Source organism: Ziziphus jujuba, chromosome 2 (assembly GCF_031755915.1).
Source record: "Ziziphus jujuba cultivar Dongzao chromosome 2, ASM3175591v1".
Lineage (NCBI taxonomy): Eukaryota > Viridiplantae > Streptophyta > Magnoliopsida > Rosales > Rhamnaceae > Ziziphus > Ziziphus jujuba.
Window position 1 is genome coordinate 2,267,304 of NC_083380.1, and position 23,592 is coordinate 2,290,895.

The 23,592-nt window shown below is 36.3% G+C and overlaps 1 long non-coding RNA gene across 2 annotated transcripts; it reads left to right on the forward strand.

Annotated features, from left to right (window-relative positions):
- The first annotated feature begins 8,712 nt into the window (after nt 1–8,712).
- LOC125422484 (uncharacterized) lies at nt 8,713–9,939 on the forward strand. 2 transcript variants are annotated; one of them, XR_007241181.2, is made up of 3 exons: nt 8,713–8,779; nt 8,882–9,093; nt 9,196–9,939. It is a non-coding gene; the product is annotated as an uncharacterized LOC125422484 (long non-coding RNA). The 2 variants fall into 2 exon arrangements; XR_009635568.1 differs by having other exon boundaries at nt 8,885–9,093.
- Nucleotides 9,940–23,592: the final 13,653 nt, after the last annotated feature.

A 23,592-nucleotide genomic window follows, 5' to 3' on the forward strand; every position in this document is an offset into this window, starting at 1 on the left:
ACCAAAAAATTACCTGCATTGAAAACACACTTCTATGTTCATCACCTTATTCCTCCCACAATACTACAATTTGATTCCACAAATTTACAGCACTTCAATAATAACAGTAGCAACCCAGTGCATAAATAATAACTACACGTCCAATACAATATACAGAGCATTATACAGATAATGTGGAATTTATACAAGGACAGATAAAGAAGCAATACAAGTTCGAGAGGAAAAAGGGAAGAAAAACTTCTTGAACCTTCGGCAACGAACTGAGACGTTGGGCTTGCCCCGGACAATCAACGTCTCCAACTTGGACCTAGGGGAACGGAATTTAAGAGTGTGAGATGCTAATCATCTCAGTGAGTGACCCTATCTACTGAACACCTTTAATATTAATATTATAAAAATAAAGGAATTTAATTAATAAATACCGAACAATTAAATAAATAAATAAACATTTGAAGGTAATAATTTCTCTCAAAATCCTTACTATTCACTCCATTGGAAATGTTCCCCTTTTAAAACATTTTCACAAAACCCGATATTCGTACTTCCCGAAAACCAAGGGACCAAATAATTTAATAAACAACAAATAAATAAATAAATACCCCAATATAAATAAACTGCAATAAATTATAATAAATAATTTTTGAACACCTTTGGGGTTTGAAACTTTATTTGTAAATTACACCTGACGCACCACACCATATACCAGTGATGCCCTCCGATACCCAGCGTCCCGAGCACTGACTGGCGCGGGGGGGGGGGGGGGGGGGTTAAAGAGAGAAACTTGCAAACAGCACTTCGGCGTCCCGACAGTACCGCTGCTGAAACCATCATCCCGGCCAAGGGAGGGGCGGCTGTGGCCAATATCAAACTTGCTTGCCTAGTCCAATGGCAACCACGGGAGAAATAATACCTGCGCGCTAAACCACATAATACTTGCGCGCTACCACGTGTCCATACACCAGAACACCAATACTGTGTGAGTGCATCTAAAATAATTATTATTAACCAACCGTACCGTTTTCCAAAATTACCGTGGGAAATATATCAAAATTTCACACTTACCATCCCATATATTTTTATTTAACAAACCGGTACGAAACATCGATAACAAATAAAACCATACCTTTTCTCGTAATACGAGATTCAACAATTGAAATACCGCGGGCATAATTTATAAAATTAAACCATCAATTTAAACAAATATTTTCATAAAATATTTAACCCAATTATGCCCGAAAAATAACACTTAAAACCACGTACGATTATTACTGAAATATACTTTACTCATGCACAATAATTAAATTAAACCACAATAAAATAATACTCGGGAAATTCTTAGTAACCCAAAATTCCGTTTAGTATCAATAGGTAAAAATATATATAAAATAATATTTTTTCCGATTATATTTAAAATACGCCACATGAGCACCAATTACAGATATCAATTTAACACCACATAAATACAATTAATTACCCCAAAAACATTTTCAAAGGTGGGTCACTCACCTAGAGCACGCAATTAAACCATGATCCACCATCGGATCAATTCCACGACTCACCGGTGCTCCTAGAACACAATTCACACACAGTCAAATAAATTAATATTTTAATCGGGTAAATAATACCCGGTACCCGGGGGGGTCAAACACAAACGTTATCCAAAATAGGCGAATAATATACCGAATCGAAGCTTGAGCGACGAGGATTACAAATCCGGTCTCCATCGACCCCAATTCCGCAGGAGGTGGCCGGAATTTGGCCAGAAAGCTTCGGCCGATTTTCAATTCCTCGTATCTCGCAAACCGCTTCGAATTTTTGAGATTGGAGGCAATATTTGGACTCAGAGGGGTCGAAAATGGTAGAATAGAGGTATGGGTTGGGCTGGGTTGGTCGAAAACGGCGAAAATCGCCGGAAAAACGTAACCAGCCGCCGCCGGCTTCACCGGCCCGATCTGGGCGCGTCCGGTGGCGACCGGCAGGGAAATTTGAAGGCCTAGGTCGCGAGGAGATGGGCTATACCAGTGGCCGGCGCGTGTGGCATTCCGGCGACTGAAATCCGGCCAAACGGCCGGTCAAACAGAGAGAGGGAGAGAGTCAAAGGAGAGAGAGAGAGAGAAGGCTGTGCGTTTTGTTTTGCCTCTGTCAGGCTCGGGGAAGAAGAAGGGAAGGGAGGGAAAAGAAAAGAGGTGTTTTCCCACGTGGGGAAAAGAAAAGAAAAAGAAAAAGAAAAAGAAAAGGAAATAAAATAAAATAAGAATAAAAATAATTAAATAATTAAATAAAAATATTATTATTTAAAATAATAATAAAAATAATTCGATATTACACATGGTTGACATGTGGTTTTTCAACATGGTGACACATGGTCACCTTCATTAAGTCACACGTGGCACATCGTTACGCGTTTAAAAATAATATTAAAATAATACGGTGTTTGAAAAACTCTACAGGTCCATAACCTTCAAACCACATGTCCAAATCGGACGTGCCGTTAGTCTACGGACTCATATCGACGAGCACTTCACAACCATGCATGAGTCAATGCTCAACATTGCATGAATAAAAAGTCAACTCTGTCACCCCTTGGACAGTTTGGACCTCAACTTGTTTTGCTCATAATTTTCAAACCGTAGCTCCGTTTTCAACGTGCTACTAGTCTACGAACTCATGCCAACGTGTACTTCGTAACGGTACATCAGTCAACCTAGAATTCCAACCGAGTTAAAAAGTCAACTTTTGACCCCTTGGGTCAATGGTCAACGTCAACCTCGATCAACGTGCAAAAATTCCGACATGGTTCGGGACGGGGTGTTACAATTGCAGATACTGATGTACCTTTGAGGAGGTCACAAAGGATTAGGAGATCAGCTATTCCTGATGACTATGGGGTTTACTTGCAGGAGCATGAGTTTGACATAAGTGATGATTCAGATCCAGTCACTTATAAGGAGGCCATAAGCAGTTCAAACTCAAATTTTTGGTTGGATGCAATGGAAGATGAAATGAAATCCATGGCATCAAATGGAGTTTGGGATTTGGTTGAGTTACTAGAGGGTAGCAAGCCTATTGGGTGCAAATGGTTCTTTAAGACTAAAAAGGACTCCAATGGTCAAGTGGAGGGGTATAAGGCTAGACTTGTAGCTAAAGGGTTTAGCCAGAAGGAAGGAATTGATTATACAGAGACTTTCTCTCCTGTATCCACAAATGATTCTTTTAGAATCATTATGGCGATTGTGGCGCATTATGACTTGGAGTTGCATCAGATGGATGTCAAAACTGCTTTTCTGAATGGTGATTTATATGAGGATGTATATATGGTTCAACCAGTTGGTTTCCAACAAACGGGGAATGGTAATTTGGTTTGTAAGCTTAAGAAATCTATTTATGGTTTTAAGCAAGCTTCAAGACAATGGTATCTTAAGTTTGATGAGGTTGTCACCCAAAATGGCTTTAAGGAGAATGTTGTTGATAGATGCATATATATGAAGGTCAGTGGGAGCAGTTTTATATTTCTAGTGTTGTATGTTGATGACATACTTTTGGCTACTAATGACACTGACCTATTAGTTGAGACAAAGCAGATGTTGTGCAACCATTTTGGTATGAAAGATCTTGGTGAGGCTTCTTTTGTTTTGGGCATCAAGATTGTTTGAGATAGGACTAATTATGTGTTGCAATTGTCTTAGAGAGCTTATATTGATAGAATTCTTAAGAGATTTGATATGCATAATTGTTCTCCTGGAAGTGTACCGGTTACGAAAGGTGAAAAGTTTTCTAAAGATCAGTGTCCCAAGAATGATAGAGAAAGGATGGCAATGAAGAATGTTCGCTATTCTTCAGCAGTGGATAGTTTGATGTATGCTCAAGTTTGTACATGGCCTGATATAGCTTTCGCTGTGGTTGTGCTTGGTAGATTTATGAGCAATCTCGGTCCTATTCATTACCAAGCAGTTAAAAAGGTCTTTAGGTATCTTCAAGGTACTAAAGATCATATGTTGACATATCGTCGCACCAACTCTCTTGAAGTAGTGGGTTATAGTGATGCAGACTATAAAGATTGTGTGGATGATAAGAAATCTACCACTGGTTATATATTTATCATGGTAGGAGGTGCTGTGTCTTGGCGGAGTGCCAAGCAGTCAGTGACAGCATCCTCGACTATGGAGGCAGAATATGTGGCGTGTTATGAGGCTCCCCGTCATGCAATTTGGCTACGGAATTTTATCCGTGATTTAGGAGTAGTTGACTCCATTGAAAGGCCTATTATGATGTATTGTGATAATACTGCAGCGGTGTCTTTCTCCAATAATTTAAAAGGTACTCCTGGTGTGAAGTACATTGATGTGAAATATTTTGTGGTAAAGGAGAAAGTTGAAGAGGGCCTCATTACTGTTGTTCACACGCCGATTTATAGCATGGTGGCAGATCCATTGACCAAGGCTTTACCGGTAGGCATATTTGAGGAGCATGTGTCCCCTATGAGATTGTTAGGCAGTTGAGACTGCTGTGGGTTAGTGGGAGTTTGTTATGTTTTCTGTAGTAATATCCATGTTGAGTATTATTTATTTCTTTGAATATTTTAATACATTGATGTATGTGGATCATTATTTATTTATGAGATGATTTATTACACATATTATTGCTCCTTATATTTACAGGCCTGTTGAGACTATTAGTCTATGTATATGTGTATGTTGATCCACAGGTGCCATGGTGAATTCCTACTACCTAGTTTGGGTATATTGTTGTATCCTGTCGATATGCAATGTGCTTGAATGAAATGGTTTTGTGTGTTTGGGGATTGCACATGGTTAGGTAAATCTCTACTACCTAGACTGAGTTTATGGCATGCAAAGTACTCAGTTGAAATGGTATAATGTTATGGGAGATTTACTGAGAAAATCTATAATGCCTAGTCTAGTATATTGTTGTGCCCTGTCGGTATACTATATATTTGGATGAAATGGCATTATGGTTCAGGAGATTCTATAGTAAGTGAGTTTGGATTTTATATGATGATGATTATGCAGTCCAAGTGGGAGAATGTTGAATTAAATTAATATTTGTGGACTTGGCATAATCAATTACTCACTTACAGGGCCTATTTATGCCATTAATGAGATTGGGTTATTTTATTATTTTGTAGTAGGACCCTTGGTCACACACTCTCTATAAGACTCCAGTTGGCCCATTGGACTAGAGGACCAACTCTCTTTATAAGCCCATTGACTTATCCATATTTTTCCTAGTATAATTATATAATCAAATTATTATTATTTTATGTGTGTCAAAATTAATGGATAAGTCTGACTTGCAGAAACTATTTAAAGAGTCTAGGGCAAGCAGACAATAATATACCATACAGTATTTGGAGAATAGGGTTTTCAGAAATCTGAGAGTGGTTTGAGAGTAGTGTGTCCATAGGCACTACTTTACGTTGTTTCTATTTTGCAGGATTAAAGATCTAATTTATCAATGGCTGCGTTTGGAGGTTAGTAATTTATGAATTATGAAATTTATTATGTATATTTAGATCCATAAAATTTCTAACATGAAGATGTTGTCTATGAAGCTGATGATTTCATGGACGAGATAAACACCGAAGCTTTGCGACGGGAATTGATAACTGGAAGTGAAATTGCCAAGAAGGTATGTACTTTCTTCTCAACCTCTAATCAATTTGCATTTCAGCTCAAAATTAAAAGAAAACTTGAAGCTATTAAGCAGAGATTAGCAGTGATTAGAGATGATAGGCATTTTCATTTAGAGACGACTAATGAAGATGCTAAGCATGTGTATAGATCTAGGAGCAAACTCACTCGTTTGTGTCTGAAGAAGAAGTTATTGGTAGGGATGAAGATAGGATGAAGATTGTTGAAAGTTTGCTAAATTTGAAAACTGATGAGAATGTGATGGTTGTTCCTATAGTGGGTAGTGGAGGATTAAGAAAAACCGCTCTTGCTCAGCTTGTGTTTAATGATGAAAGGGTACAAAAGCATTTTGACTTGAAAATGTGGGTTTATGTTTCTAGTATGGATTTTGATGTGAGATTACTTGTTGAGAAGATTCTTCAGTTGTCCAACACTAATAAAGAGAGGTCGGAGAATTATGCGATGGAAATATTGCAAAAGGAGCTTTGACAAAAAATAAGTGGAAAAAAGTATTTGCTGGTACTCGATGATGTGTGGAATGAGAATCATGAGTTATGGTTGAGTTTGAGAAACTTATTATCAAATGGTCAAGAGGGGAGTAGAATAATTGTGACCACTCGTAGTATGGTGGTTGCAAAGATTATAAGCAAAGTGGAACCATATATTTTAGGGAATCTGGATGAAACTCAATCTTGGTCTTTGTTCAAAAAGATGGCTTTTAGTCAAGACTAAGACATAACTAAATCCAATATTGTGGAAATTGGAAAGAAGATTGTGAAAAAGTGTGGAGGAATTCCTCTTGCCATACGAACAATAGGAAGGATATTGTACTTTAAAAATCCGGAAACGGGGTGGTCATCCTTCCAAAATTCAGAATTTTCAAAAGTATCTCAGGATGAAAATGATATTTTGCCAACACTCAAGCTTAGTTATAATCATCTACCATTGCATTTGAAACAATGTTTTGCTTATTGTAGCTTATTTCCCAAAGATTATGAAATTAGTGTAGAAGCGCTAATAAAACTATGGATGGCTCAAGGATTTATTACATCAATAGATACAACTCAATCTCTAGAGGATGTGGGCTACGAATATTTTATGGATTTATATTGGAGATCATTCTTTCAAGATGTAGAAAAAGATTTGTTTGGCAATATAGAAAATTGTAAAATGCATAATCTCATCCATGATCTTGCAACACAGGTAGCAGGTATAGAGTGTGCTATGTTACCTTTGGACAGGAATTGTATCAATAAAAAGACTCGTCATATATCATTTGGTTTTTGTGGAAATACATCACAACCAACTCCAAGTGCACTATCTCAAACATCAAATAGGATCCGAACAATTCTTTTGCCTAGTCAACCATGGAGGAGTATTGAAGGGATAGCAAATGCGCCTATATGCAAGGTAATTGCTTCAAATTTTAAGTTCTTGTGTACATTGGATATGCACAATTCAAGGATTAAGAAAGTATCAGATTCCATTGGTAGTTTAATGCATCTAAAGTATCTTGATCTTTCACGAACGAGAATCAAGGTATTGCCTAATTTGATTACCAAGTAACACAATTTGCAAACGCTGAAGCTATCAACATTGCATGGATTCAAAGAATTGCCAAAAGATTTTAAAAACTTAGTCAACCTAAGGCATCTGGAGTTTGATAGTGGACAAATTTGAATCATATGCCACTTGGATTGGGACAATTGACTAATCTTCAAAATTTATTGAAATTTGTGTTCAGCGAAGACACCAATATTGATAGGCATAAAGGTAAGGTAGGTGATCTAAAGGAACTGATGCTGCTGAACAACTTGAGGGGTGAACTAGAGATTACAAATTTGGGACAAACGAAAGATGCTACTGATACAAATTTGAAGGAAAAACAACATCTTCGGTTCTTAACATTAGATTGGTATTCATCATATGGTAATGTTGATGTGATGGAAACTATTGATTACGAAATGATATTGGAAGGCCTCCAGCCCGTTTATGGCACTATGGAGGTGTTAGGTTTTCAGGTTGGCTTCCTTCACTTAGATAACTTGTCACGTTCTCTTTATGGAAATGTACGAAATGCCAAAGCCTACCTCCATTGGATCAGTTCCCTTCTCTGAAGTCATTAAGGTTGCACGACTTGCCTCCCATGGAGTATATTTCTAATGAATCATTCTCGTCATCCATAGTAGCATCTTTGCCACCCTTGGAACAAGTCATCCTTAAAGAATTGCCTAATCTTAAAGGATGGTGGAAGGATGGAACTGCTGGTGAAGAAGACACATGTTTTGGCACAAAAATGATACCATTGAATGCAGATAATTGCATGTTCCTTCAATTTCCCTGTCTTTCTTCATTATATATTGAGAACTGCCCTAGGTCAAAGTTCATGCCACTTTCCACATCTATCAAAAGCCTATCACTGGAAAATATTTTTTAGAAGCCATTCCATCAAACAATGATAAGCATTACAACGCCAAAAACTCATGAAACAGTAGAAGAAACATCATCTTCAAATTGTTCTGCACTTCTTACTTCATCTCTTCTATGATCTTCAGTTTGAAAAGTGTAGGTCTTTATAATATTGATGATTTTCAATCTCTGCCAAGTTGGCTAAAAAGCCTCTATTCTCTCAAGTATCTAAAGATTAAGAAGTGCACTGAATTAAAGTATTTGTCCCCTGGTATTCAACATCTAGTCACACTTCAGTTTTTGCATATTGAAAAGTGCAAGGAGCTTGACATGTCCAATGCTGATATAATTATGTGGCAAGCCCTTAAAAGCCTTCGTTATCTTTACTTGGTAAAGCTTCCACAACTGGAATCTCTTCCAGAAGGTCTTCAACATGTTACCACCTTAGAAGAACTCCAAATTGAAGGCTGTAACAGTTTGATTGCTATTCCCGAGTGCATCAGCAATCTCTCATCACTTAAAGAACTTCATATTTCATATTGCCCCATTTTGGCATCACTACTTGAAGGAATATGAAGTATCAATTTGTTACAGACATTGGCTATTTGGAACTATCCCATCTTATCTGGGAGATGTCAAAGGGAAAAAGGTGAAGATTGCTCACATCCCATACTTGCTTTTGTTTTCCGCAGATGATTCACAAGCCTCTACTTTTTCAGGTATCTAACTCAATTATCCCTTATTAGGACTTTTTAGTTGTCATCTTAATTGCTTTCTTTTTGTTGTATGAAGAAATTTTCAAGATCTTTTACTTCTATCAGCAGGACCAAAGTGGAAAAACCTTAAGAACTTTCTTCAAGTACCCCAGATGTGCTGCAAATGAATGTCAGTGTTGTGGCGGTAACTTCATTTTCTTCAGTTATTTCTACGCTCAGGACATGAACAAAGTAGAAATAAATACAGAAAGAGGGGAAAAACAATCCTTAGCTCCTTTTTAAACTTTGCCATGTTGCAAAAAGACAAGCATTAAAAGGTAATTATATGCATTTCCTGATTTTGTTATATAAATTTTCCATTAAGCATGCATTTCATTGTATGCTTTCCATTTTAATTTGTTATTTTGATCTCAAACTAGGTTTTATAGAAGCAGTCAAACTTGACACAGCCATATATGGTAAACACAAAGCATAAACAAGCTTTTATTTTCTATTGTTGATTAAAATAAGCTTAATTCAAACTGTGAAAGACTAGAAAACCTGAACTACAGATCGGACAAAGAAGAAAATTCATCAGTGAAAGGCTGCTAAGATCATGGGGATTGGATTTATAGCTTCCCGGTAACAGAGGTAAAACTTCCTCTTCCACATCTTGCTACTACTCAAGATTTCATATTTATTTGCCAATCAAGTTGGTGTGACAAACTGATGCAGCAGAGGAAAAGCCTCCATCTTGCAGAACCTTTGAAGCCTCAGGTCTTTGGTCATGAGAAAAGCATGGTAACTGCCTGAGCTTCCTATGAGAGCTGAGTGACTCTGTTCCAAACACCACAGCCAAAAGAGAATGTTGTCCCTTTTATCTCTATCTACTACTCCAATTGCTGCTTTCTGTCATCTAGCTTCCCAAGAGGCATACAACTTTTCTTGACAAACACTCTCACTTTCGTAAGCAGACCTTTGTTGTACCAGAACCAAGGATATACTTGCTTTTTCATTAACAAATTCTAGAGTTGCAATACGGAGCAGTTTTACTTGTGCTAATGGGTTCAACTGCTTTTGTCCAAAGAGATGTCAATTTCTACGTTTCCAAATAAACCAACCAGCTTTGGTATATAAAATGCTCTTATATGCATTGATTCATATATGATATTGAAGTTTAATTTGATCATGTTCTTAATTTAGAAAACCTCAAAAAAATTACTTAAGAAACTTGTCAGTTTGATATGTCACTAATTGATTTTACTGCTTGCTTATCAATGCCAGATATTAAAATTTCTCACATGCTAGACTTACATTGCTTTCAAGGTTCAAAATACATCTTTCATAATCCTCAATAGGTTCATCTACACCAAGGCTTTAAGAATTGGAACATGCTTGTCTTTTTTTATGCAGAAATTGTAGAGATGGTTAATACGGCCCCAAGTTATTGCACATCTAGATTGGCTCAGCCATATTCTTTTTCTTCCTTACTTTATTACAATCTTATAGCTTTACAACCTTATCACTTAATCATCCAACTACAAGCTTCTTCATCAATGCCCATAGAAAAGTCAATATTTTTTTATGATAAAAGTAGGCTGAGGCCAAATGAAAGGGCCCTTATAAACAATCATTATCTGTCATCAAATTATATAGGAACATAAAATGCTATTTTAATTCAAGCTGCAAGAGAAGAGATGGTATGCCCCAATCCAACTGAATGTCACCTGCCTAAGCATTGCCAAGTGCATTTAGGATTGGTATTAAAACCAACACTCTTTATCTCCTCCTTCACTATTATATATATATATATATATATGTATCTAAGAAAAAGAAAAAGAAATAAAAGATGATATATAATTAAACTAAACGTTTAAATCTCCTTTATATATTATATAAATATTATCTTTGTTTTTGAAAGTTTTATTAACTAAAGATATAAAATATTAAAGGCCTTACTTTATTGACTTGCAGCGTAAGTATATATACAGGAAAGTTGATAACACCACACCCCTACTCATCCTTATCTAACGCTAATATCAACATAGGATATGTACAACAGGATGGGTCACTTATCTAACCAGATTACACGTGAGTTACCCTTTGGTATTATCTAGTGACACATCAGCTAGGATACGTGTTTATCTATCATACCCCCGCAAGTTGAACGTGGGTGGAACCACATTAAGCTTAGCTCGAAGTTGTTGAAACCGGATAGTTGGCAGAGTCTTTGTTAAAATGTCAGCAACTTGATCAACTGTTGAAATGTAACGAACATCTAAACTACGTTGAAGAACCTTGTCACGGACAAAGTGAACATCGATTTCAACATGTTTCGTTCTCTGATGGAACACTGGATTGGCTGCCAAAGCACCTGTACTCATATTATCACACCAAATAACTGGCGTTGTAGAAGATACCATGTTGAGCTCATGCAGGAGTTGTTGTAGCCACGATACTTCTGCCGCACCATGGGCAAGGGCACGATACTTTGACTTCGTGCTGGATCGAGCAACTACATTCTGTTTTTTGGATGACCAATAGACGAGCGAGTCACCAAGATATATGCAGTAACCACCTGTTGACTTCTTGTCATAGATGTTAGAAGCCCAATCGGCATCAGTGAATCCTGATATTGTCAAGTGGTTAGATGGGCGAAGTAAAAGTCCAAAATGCTTAGTGCCCTGCAGATAGCGAAGTATTTTTTTACAGGCAGTCCAGTGTGCATCTGTGGGTTTATGCATGTATTGACTAAGTTTATTAACAATATAGGAGATTTCGGGTCTTGTGATGGTTAGATACTGAAGCATGCCAATGGTACTGCGATATAGAGAAACATCATAAAATGGATGATCGATTGTGGCACCAAGATGAGTGGATGAGCTGGCTGGGGAAGGACTAGACTTACAGCTAGCCATGTTGGTCCAAGTAAGCACTTCATTGATATATGCTGCTTATGAGAGGTGTAACCTAAGGTTCGTCCGATGTACTTCGATGTCCAAAAAATAACTCAGTGAACCCAAATCTTTGAGAGAGAAGGTGCTGTCCAACTTGGTGATAACTGAGTGGTAAGCTGCTTTTTGTTACCTATGACAATGATGTCATCCACGTACACCAACACCCACAGAACTCCGACAGAACAGTGAAGGAGAAATAGCAAAGAGTCCATTTTGGAGTTGGAGAAACCCCATGCAGTTAATGTACGACGTAGCTAATCGTACCACGCCCGTGGCGCTTGACGAAGGCCATATAAGGAACGATATAACTTGCAGACAGCTATAGGATTTGTCGGATCAACGAAACCGTCAGGTTGTTTCATATAGACATCTTCAGTAATGAGGTCATTAAGAAATGCATTGTTGACATCAATTTGACGAATATTCCAGTTTCGAGAAAGATCAATAGTCAGCACAACCCGAATAGTAGAAGGTTTTATCACTGGACTAAATGTTTCTTTGATGTCTAACCTTAGTTTTTTATGGAAGCCCTTCGCTACAAGTCAAGCCTTATATCATAATATTGAACCATTAGGATTCCATTTGATTTTGAAAATCCATTTGTTTCCTACTAACCTTTGACTTGGTTGAGAAGGAACTAAGGTCCATGTGCGATTGTCTTGTAAAGCCGTGAACTCCTTGTCCATTCCAATTTTCCATTCTAGGTAGAGGAGTGCAGATGCGGCAGTTATTGGTTCAACAAAAAGGGATGCTGGTTGTACTATAGTCGAAAAAAGCTTGGGTTTAAAGATCCCTACCTTTGCATGAGTGACCATTGGGTGTGTTGGTTGCACAGAATAAGGAACTGATGGTGAATGGCTAGATTTGACTTCAGAACTAGTAGCATGGCTGTCAACCAAATCAATTGTGGGTGCTGTATTTTTGAGAATCTATAAGGTGTGAGTTATGGAATCTGTTGGTGAGTGAGCCACGGTATTGGGAACAGGAGATTGCGTGGTGGACCGTGGTGTAGATGGGGTATCCACTGGTTGTGACAACAAGTGAAAAGGAGTGTGGGAGTAGGAATCTATCACATCAGTAGTTTTGCTCCTAGACAAGTTAGAAGAAGTTCTACTCTAGAAGGTTAAAGTGGACTCTAATGGGACCACACAGTTCTTGTCCTGCAAAAAAGAAAAAGACAGAGGTATAGAACATGGGTTAGGTGAAGACTTTTGTATAGTTTCATAAGGGTGGGGCCCAGCCTTTGTAGCAAAAGGATAACAATTCTCATTAAATATGACATTTGGAGATATGTAAACTTTTCCATTACTGAGGCTTTGACACTTATAGCCGTTATGGGAGAAGCTATAGCCTATAAAGATACAACGTTCAAAATGAAAGCTAAACTTTTTAAAATGATAGGGCATTAAAAAAGGGAAACATTTATATCCAAAACTTTTTAAAAAGGAGTAGTCAAAAGTTTTATTAAATAATTTGGTAAGAGGGGATTGATAATTGAGAACTTTGGTTGGTAGGCGGTTTATTAAGAAAGTGGCAGTAGAACATGCATTCCACCGGTGGTGAAAAGGCATGGAACTTTGAGCAAGAAGAGACAGAGCAGTTTCTGTGATATGCCGATGTTTTCTCTCTACACGACCCTTTTGATTATGGTTATGAGGACAGGGATGTTGAAAGATTATACCGAAATTTTGTAATATAGGTCGGAATGGGTGAAATTCACCTCCCCAGTCAGATTGAAAACTTTTTATTTTTTTGTTTATTAAATTTTCAACCATTTTTTTAAAGTAGAGAAAAATATTCGTAACTTCAGAGTTTAAATTTCATAGGGAAGATTCAAGAAAATCTAGAAAAATCATCAACAAATAATAAATAGTATTTTATATCCTTTTGGTGATTCAATGGGGGCCGGTCCCCACACATCATAAAATATTAATTGTAAAGGTTCAGTACTAACAGTAGATGATGGAGGAGCATATAATCTTTTATTTTTTCCAAGTTGACATGAAGAACAAAAAAACTCACAGGAAGGATTGATAGTAAACGAATTGTGGCATTGAGAAGCAACTTTATTCATGATAATAGAATTGGAATGGCCTAACCGGTAGTGCCACAATTTATGTAAAGGTAAATCCGAATGATAACACGAAAAAGGTCCTGAAACACTATTAAAGTATGAAATAAAAGTCCTAGGAAAATTATTTAAATTTTTTGGTAGAAGAAGCTGATAGAGTCCATCTTTAAGCAAGCCTCTGAGAAGCACTCTCTTCGTATCCTTGTCCTTCACAAAAACAAACTGATTAGTAAATTCTACGATAACATTGTTATCACTGGTCAATTTAGAGATACTTAATAAATTTTTTGTGATTTTTGGGACATATAGCATATTATTTAACTTGATTTTTCCAGCAGGAGTATAAAAAACAGAACACCCAGTTTGAGAGATGTGTAAACCTTGGCCGTTACCTATGACTAATTTGTCATTACCGAGATACTCGTTCCTTTTAGTTAGGTTGGAAGGATCTATGGTAATGTGATTGGTTGCACCATTGTCAAGTAGCCATTCAAGATTGGGAGGAAGATCAAAGGATACATAAAATGCGTTGGGAGTATTTTGGTTCATGTAAGTGTCATCAAACCAATACCAGCATCTATCTGCAGTATGACCTGCAATTTTGCAAATTTGACAATAGACTCGGTTGTTAGAAGTAATGATTCTTCCTCGGCCTTTGCCACGTCCTCGGGCAGATTGATTTCCTCGAGCTGGCTGCTGTCCAGTTGTGTTTGGACCATGATTTTGATTATTGTTTCGACGAGATTGATAAGAACTTATTAAAGAGCCCGCTTTCTTCTGGTGCTTGTTAGAAATAGGAGCAGAGATAATTTTAGATGGTGTAGCTTGTTGAATACGAACCTCTTGGTTCAAGAGAAGTGAGAGTACCTCTTCTACTCTGATAATATGGCTGGAATTTATGTTTGCAACAACTGCATCATAATCAAGAGGTAACCCAGCAAGGACTTGCATAATGAAATCGTCATTTGAAACAGGTAGACTAGTCTTTGTTAAAGAATCAGCAATATTTTTCATTTTAGAAAAATAAGAATTAATTGATAAGGAGTCCTTTTTCGTAGTCTGAAATTGAATTTTCAGTTGCATTATTTTTGCTTTTGATTGACTGTCAAAAAGTCGTTCCAGTGAGAGCCAAAGCTGATGAGCAGTGATGGAATTAGATGCTTTGGTTATTTGTGTGTGTATTTCTGGAGTAATAGAAGATAAAATCCATCCAACCAGTGCTTGATCAATCCTACGCCACTGCAGATATACTGGATAAGAAACCACCGTCTACACTGGTTCACCATTATTTGTGACATTTGCAACTGTTGTGAGTGGCGGGATTGGAAGGCTTCCATCGACAAAATTTTCAATGTTGCATCCTATGATCGAAGGTAAGAATTGAGAATGCTAGATAATGTAGTTATGTGTTGCTAGATGAAAAGGAAAAGAGTAGTTTGGCAATGTAATGTCAGAAAAAGAAGGAATATTTGGTAAAGGAACAACTGCAGAGGAGGTGAAGGATGACGTAGCCATTTAGATCGAAACAAAGAACTCGGTTGAGTCTCCTTAAAGGATAGGCTCTGATACCATGAAAGTTTTATTAACTAAAGATATAAAATATTAAAGGCCTTATTTTATTGACTTGCAGTGTAAGTATATATACAGGAAAGCTGATAACACCACACCCCTACTTATCCTCATTTGAAGCTAATATCAACATAGGATAGGTACAATAGGATGGGTCACTTATCTAACCAGATTATACGTGAGTTACCCTTTGGTATTATCTAGTGACACATCAGCTAGGATACGTGTTTATTTATCAAAGTTGAAATACCATTTATCCCAAAAGCTTAAGCTGATGGGAGGTAAGTTTTTATTTCATTTATATTTTTCTCTAACACTCCCCCTTAAATATAGACCCATCTCTTTTGGGTTTTTCTGGGTCCTTACATTTGTTTATATATATATATATATATATTTTTATTTTGGGTAGAGTTGTTGAATTTTGAACTCAGGACTTTTTGGATCTCTGGCTCTGATACCAAGTTAAACTATTATTTATCTGAAAAACTTAAGCTGATGGGAGGTGGGCTTTCATTTCATTTATATTTTTCTCTAACAGTTTTCAAGATAACATTAGACTTAAAAGACCATTAGAGGCCTAACTTATGAATGCTACTTTTGGTATCAAATACGCCTGATAAAGATTGCCCCAGTGCTCCACACACTAATTCAGGGAGAGAAAAATAGACGAGGTTTTTTTTTTTTTTAATCATTTTACAAACAATATAACTTCTCTTATTATTTTCCCAAATATAGATGTGAGTTTTGAGAAGCATATCTTTAATAATATAGCCTTTTTTGTTTTCTGTTTTTCTTTTGCTAATAAATAATCTGTTACGGAATTGGGAGAAAAACAAATAGCAACGGAAACAAAGAAAACGAAGAACAAACACACAATTTACGTGGAAACCCTTGACGGGAAAAACCACGGGCAGGGAGAAGCAAATCCAATATCGAAAGATTGGTACAAAGGTGAGAAAAACTGCGCTATACCCTAAAACCCCAATTACAGCCGCAAAATGGGTCGCACCGCGAGCTTTTCGGGTCGGGTCATCAAGAATTCGGGTCACTAACTCTAACATAATCATCTAGCTTTTTCCTCTCATAATTGAAACCTCTGTCTTTTGTATTGGCTGTGAAACACAACCAATATTTTTCGTGCAAAATTAAAAAAAGACACCAAAGCAATCAGATTATTAGATATGATTGATATGGGTTTGATTTTTGCGTTGTTGAAAAAAGATATATAGACTCTATAAAGATGTATCCTGCTTATAAAAACACATAGTGCTATACCACTGATGGCATGGAAATTGAAATATCTTCACTAATTTTCGATTGTGAAAAAATATTCCATTTTTGAGTTCCGTTCAATCATATAGCATCTTTATGATATCTATAAACAGGTACTGAAAAGACAGCACATATCCATTCCGTCAATTATTGATTTTCTTTTGCCTATTTTAGATTACTTCCAAAAGATCATCGGTATTAAAGTTGACCAGTTAATAAAATTGTGGATGGCACAAGATCTATTAAATCATCAATTTCAGTTAAATCATTGCAGGAAGGGGGGGTATGAGTATTTTAAGGATTTACGTTGGGGATCATTTTTTCAAGACGTACAAGAAAGCTTTGATGGGTTAGAATGCAAAATGCACGCCCTCATGCACGATCTTACAGTACAAGTAGCAGGAACAGAGTTGTGCTATGCTACGTCCTGTTGAAGAAAATATTGATGAAAGAACCCGGCATGCATATTTTGATTTTCATGTAAGAAAAATTCTAACTTTTTTGCTTTTTCCCAAAAAATAAGATTCGGACAATTCTTTTTCAGGAATCGTGGAATTCAAGTAACTTAACCAGGCTGGAATGGGATGTAATTGTTTTAGGTTCGAAGTTGTTAGGCACATTAGGTCTTCACAGTTTGTGGAATACAACAATGCCAAGTTCTATTGGTAAATTGAAGCATTTAAGGTATATTGATCTTTCTATAAATAACCACATCAAAACAGTACCAGATTCTATTACCAAGCAGCAGAATCTGCAAACACTGATACTACCAGGTTGTAGTCATTTAGTAGAATTGCCAAAAGACTTGAGAAAGCTAGTCAATCCCAGGCATCTTGACAATTATCAATGTTTTATTTTGACTCGTATGCCGAGTGGGCTGGAACAATTGACTAACCTTTGCACTTGTAAAGGAATTTGTACCATACAGGGGCATTGGTTGTGCTTCTAAACACAATGAGGCAGGTCAGCTTAACGAACTAAAGGAATTGAACAACCAGAGAGGGAAGTTGAGCATAACAAATTTGAGCTTTGGAAGTGATGCCAGTGTAGAATATAAGGATGCAAAATTGACTATTCTCACATTATGATTTTGATAGTGTGGAATAGATCAATTTTATAACTTATTATATGTCTAAACCTTGATAACACCAGTCGTTTATTTGCATGGAGGAAATATGGATCTTGATGCTGTGGGCATCTTTGATGCAGGAGACTTGTTATACTGAAAAGCATTTTCTCAAGCTATTGATTGCTTTACTGATTTTTATCTTTGCTGATTAATAAAGACAGATTGCTTTAAAATGTATACACATATTTTGGTCCTAATTAGTTCTTGACCTCGATTGAGTTCCTCGTTTAGAGTAAAGAAATGGAAGAAAGAGAAGAATAAACAGATTGTGCATGAAGGGAAAACATAAGAATCACATTACATTTGATTTCTTCTATTTTCTAACCAAACAGAGCTTAAGCTACGTGAGCTGCTAATAAATCAATTGAATAGCTAATATATAATATAAAAAAAAATTATGTGTTTCTGTATTATTAGTATTATTATTATATCTTCCATCGTCCCTGCTTTTATTTCCATATAAATCAAACTGTTCTCCTTCAGTTTGGGTACATTAGCTAATCTGTATTTCTTTTTTCTTTTTCTTTCGGGTTTTAGGAGTGTGTGAACTAGCTACTACGGTAAGAAATTAAAGAAACAAAAACTGTGAATTGGCAATTTTTGCAAACCAGTGATTGCTTTTTTATTGCTTTTTGATTCAACATAGATCACTAAGTCTAATTCATCGTGCAAGCTTGTGATTGTTTTTTTTATATAGCCAAAAGCCAAAGCTAGAAACTCAAATGGTTGTCCTTAGATCTAGATCACCTTAAAAATTGTGGTTTTAGTATTCTGAAATAGTTAAATTCAGATTCAGAATCAAGGAAAACATTACCGCTTCTATATATATGTACATATTTTTGTGTATGTCCGTAAGCTGCACATGTTAATTGGGTCCTGTACTAATTTGTCTCTTTGTTTTGATTAATAAAGACAGATTGCTATAAATATAAGCCCATATATTTTGGTCCTTAATTCTTGACTTTAATTGAGTTTGCTAGTTCGAGTAAAAAGATCGTAGATAAGAAGAAAAGGATTGTGCATGAAATTGAAGGGAAAACATATGATTCACATTTTTTATAACCAAACAGAACTTAACCATGTGACCTGCTAATAAATCAATTGAACAGATAACATGTATAAAGTAGAATTGCGTTTCTTCCATTTCTTGTCACTGCTTCTATTTCAAATAGAAATCAAACTGTAGTCCTTAGGTTTGGGGCCATCAGTTATTATGTTTTTCTTTTCTTTTTTCTTTCTTCTTTTTTCTTTGCTTTTTCTTTTGTGTTTCAGGAGTGTGTGAACTAGCCATAGACATACAGTAAGAAGTTTAAAAGAAGCAAAATCTGTGAATTTTACTTCAAGTAAATTAACTATTTCAACATCTTTGATTCTTCGGTGGTCATATTTTTCTATTTGCTTTGATTAAACTTTTTACCCTTAGATTATTCATATTCTTGTACGTAAAATTCATCTTGGTGTAAATTGTAAATGTATAGCCAGCATGGTTGATTCAAATTATACACACACACATACAATTATTCTCATGAGGAATTGTTTAACTTATAATGGAAGACATCGGTGAACTAATAAGTTGTATATACCTTAATTAATAAAATTAAAATTGAAACAACTAGTTAGGAATGGGGTAAGATACTTGCCATTTTATCATGTCTTTTATTATAAATTGGAAATAGTTTCAAATAGATCAAATCTATTTCAATTTTCACATGGTTAAAAGGATTTTCTTTCAATATTAATTTTCTTAATTATCCATGGAGGGTGGGGAGAGGTTAGTGAAGTGGGTTAATTAAGACAAAATTTCACACAAATATACCATATGAATTCATTTTAATCATATGCCTAATTGCATAACCGTTATTCTTCTTTGAAACCTAGTTATTCCATAAACCCAAGTTACAAGATTTGCAAAAGCTTCTATCAAGAAAAGTAATTTGGTACCATTGGTTTTATTTTTCCATAGAAACGTATTTGCCCAAAAAATACCCTAGAAGATGATGTTAATCATACATGACATCAAACTTCACTCATAATTTTAAAATGTAAGTCAAAATTCAAAAGTTTTGCCTGATCTTTTTCCCCCCATTAATCATGAAGGGAGGCTAGCTAGTGCTGTGGTAATTTTTATTTTTCTTTATTTTTCTTTATTTTTTATAAACTTTTCTTGTTTTACAATCATAGACATTGCAATTGGTTTAAAATCATCATGGCTGGTTCTGTTTCGTAGCTGCTCTCTACTTAAAATATATATCATGATTTTGAGACCAAAATCATCAATCGTTTATCATATGTGTGAAGATTTAATCCAAAAATTCAATCTTGCAAGGTTTCTGGTGAGTATGGTCAACACTTGGAGAGTATTTAAGCTGGTGTGACTTCTCAAACTCGATGGTTAAGTTGCAGAAGGGCAAAACGCATCGTTTCATTTACTTGGAAATAAAGAAGGACAAAGTGGTCATTTCAAGCCTACTATAACTGAATAACTGCAAGCTACGTGTTTTAATCTAAGTGATTCCTCATAATAAGTTGGATGACGTCGTTTTGAAGCTGTTATGCAATATATATACACAGAACTCTTCCTCTTCGAGCCAAGTAATAGAAATACCAGCTTTTCTTCAAGATTGAGAAAGAGAGAGGAGCTCCAAGATTCATGTTCTACATTTTCTTCTAATCTGTTCATTTTTCTTAGTGAAAAATCTCTGAGTGAATTAGATTGAATATACAAAATAGGAAGGGTGTAGAAAGGGGCTTCGGGGTTGGTTGTGTTTTCTGTGTGAAAACCAGATTGTGTCAAAGTGTTGTTTTCTCTGTGATTGTTGCAAGATTAATAAGAGATTAGAAGCTCTCGCCGGAGCAACGAGGATGTAGGCTATCTTGGCCGAACCTTGATAAGATCTGTGTTGTTTTGTTTGTTTTGATTTTCCATCAGTGGTATTAGAGCTTGGTTAAGTGTTCTTGATTCTTGGTTTTTAGATTTTCTGTGAGAATCATCTTTGTGAGGGTTTTCAATTTTCTGAGAAGTCAAGAATGTCTACAAAATTGGAAATTGATGTTTTCAATGGCAAAGGAGATTTCTTGCTGTGGCACAAGAAAATGAGAGCAGTATTGTTGCAGATGAAGGTGGCTAAGGCAATTGATGGAACTTATGCTGCTGATGTTATTAATGAAAAGAAGCATGAGATTGATGAGATTGCAATGAGCACAATTATATTGCACCTCTCTGATAGTGTTTTAAGGCAAGTCGATGATGTAAGTACTACTTCTCAAATGTGGCAAAAGCTTGAACAGCTTTACTTGGTAAGATCCTTAACTGATATAACTCTTTTACTTGAGCAATTTTTCGGCTTTAAGATGGATACTTATAAGGATTTAGACACAAATCTTGATGCTTTTAATCGTTTAATCTTAAGCCTTACAAATTGTAAGGTTACTTTTGATGATGAACATCATGGTGTGATCTTATTAAACTCATTGCCTGAAATTTATAGAGAAGTAAAGAATGCCATTAAGTATGGTAGGGACTCCTTGACCTTAGATACTGTTGTAAGTACCCTTAGATCTAGAGACTTGGAATTGAAGTCTGAATCCAAAGGTGAAGGACATACTGTGAAGGGTAGGAATGCTACTCGAAGTTGGGGTCATGGTGACCACAGGAGTAAGTCTAGGGAGAATTTCAGGTCTAAATCTAGAACTAGGGGTAGGAGGTGCTATTACTGTAAGAGAGAGGGACACATTATTAAAAATTGTTTTAAGAAGAAGAAAGATGAGAAAGAAAAGAGTCAAGAATCTGGAGATCTAGCAGTGGCCTACACTGGTTTAGAACCTGCAGAAGTCTTGGTAGTGTCCACAAGCCAAAATCACACTGAATGGGTGTTGGATTCTGGCTGCTCTTTCCACATGTGTCCTGATTTGAGTTGTTTCAACTCATATACTAAGTGTGATGGTGGCCAAATTTTGTTAGGCAATAATCAATCTTGTTCAGTAACTGGCATTCGTAATGTGCAGCTACAGTTAGTAGATGGTACCATTAAGACTCTTACTGCAGTAAGGCATCTACCTGATTTGAAGAGAAATTTGATTTCTATTGGCATGTTAGATGAATCTGGTTTGTCCTGTAAAACTGAGAATGGTGTCATGAAAGTGACAAAAGGATCACTTGTAGTAATGAAGGGTCAGAATAAAAATGGCCTATATGTCTCACTTGGTAAGACATTAGTCAATTCGAGTAGTGCTTCTATAAGTTCAATTGCTGATAAAACTACTTTGTGGCGTAAGAGATTATGCCACATTATTGAAAAAGGCCTGTATTACTTGAATAAACAAAATGTTTTTGATAAGGATGTAGTCAGTAATTTAGAGTCTTGTGAAACCTGCATTTTAGGCAAACAACACAGGCTCAGTTTTAATTTGAGCTCAAATAGGGCCAAATCTGTCTTAGACTATGTTCATGCTGATTTGTGGGGATCTGCTTGGGTGCAAACACAGAGTGGAAATAGATATTTTTTGTCTATAATTGATGATTATTCTAGAAAAGTCTGGATATACTTGTTTAAGACTAAAGATGAGGTTTTTTCAAGGTTTAAAGAGTGGAAATTGCTGGTTGAAAATCAAACCAGCAAAACTGTTAACATTTTAAGAACAGACAATGGTCTTGAGTTTTGCAATAGAGAATTTGATGACTTTTGCAAGTCAAATGGTATTTTAAGGCATAGAACTGTGAAATACACACCACAGCAAAATGATGTGGCTGAAAGAATGAATAGAACCTTACTCGATAAGGTAAGATGCATGCTAATGTCATCTAGGTTACCTAAGCTGTTTTGGGGTGAGGCTGTTATGACAGCCATGTATTTGGTGAACTTGTCACCTTCTATAGCTTTAAATTTTAGAACTCCTGAACAAATGTGGCTTGGTAAGAAGCCTGATTATGGCAAGTTGAGGATTTTTGGTTGTGCTGCATATGTCCATCAATCTGAAGGGAAACTTGAGCCTAGGAGTTTGAAATGTATTTTCTTAGGCTACCCTCAGGGAATTAAAGGCTATAGGCTTTGGGATAGAGAAAGTAAAGGTTTTAAAGTCATTATTAGCAGAGATGTCATTTTTGATGAAAATTTTATGCCTTGCAAAGATTCTAACAATGCAGGTAATGAAATGAGCAACAAAGTGGAGACAAGAAGTTTAAATTTGTTTCCTGAGGTGGAAAACCAAGATAGTGAAGATTTAAATGAAAGGCCAACTTCAGGAGTAAATGAACTTGCAAGAGGTGATGAACCAGAAAAACTAACACCTGCTCAGTCTGATGAAGATTCTGAAGATGATCACACCCAACAGCAATCACCAAGTACAAGAAACAAAAATATAGCATCACCTGGCTATTTGCTGACAAGAGATAGAGCTACGAGGAAAGTGAAACCAAACAGGAAGTACGATTATGCAGACTACATAGCTTATGCCTTGGTGGCATTCGAAGAGCTCACTGATAATGAGCCAAGGAGTTACAAAGAAGCAGTGAAATCTAAGGAATTAGCAAAATGGAAGGGAGCCATGAAGGAGGAAATGGAATCTCTTCATAAGAACAGAACTTGGGACCTAGTACCAACACCAACAAATCAAAGAGTTGTAGATTGTAAATGGATCTACAAGGTCAAGGTGGGCATATCTAAATCTGAACCAGTGAAGTTCAAGGTCAGATTAGTGGCCAAGGGGTTTACTCAGGTGGAAGGAGTAGACTACAATGAGATTTTCTCACCGGTTGTGAAGTATACAAGCATAAGAGTCATGTTGGCATTAGTGACTCATTTTGAATGGGAATTAGAACAAATGGATGTCAAGACTGCCT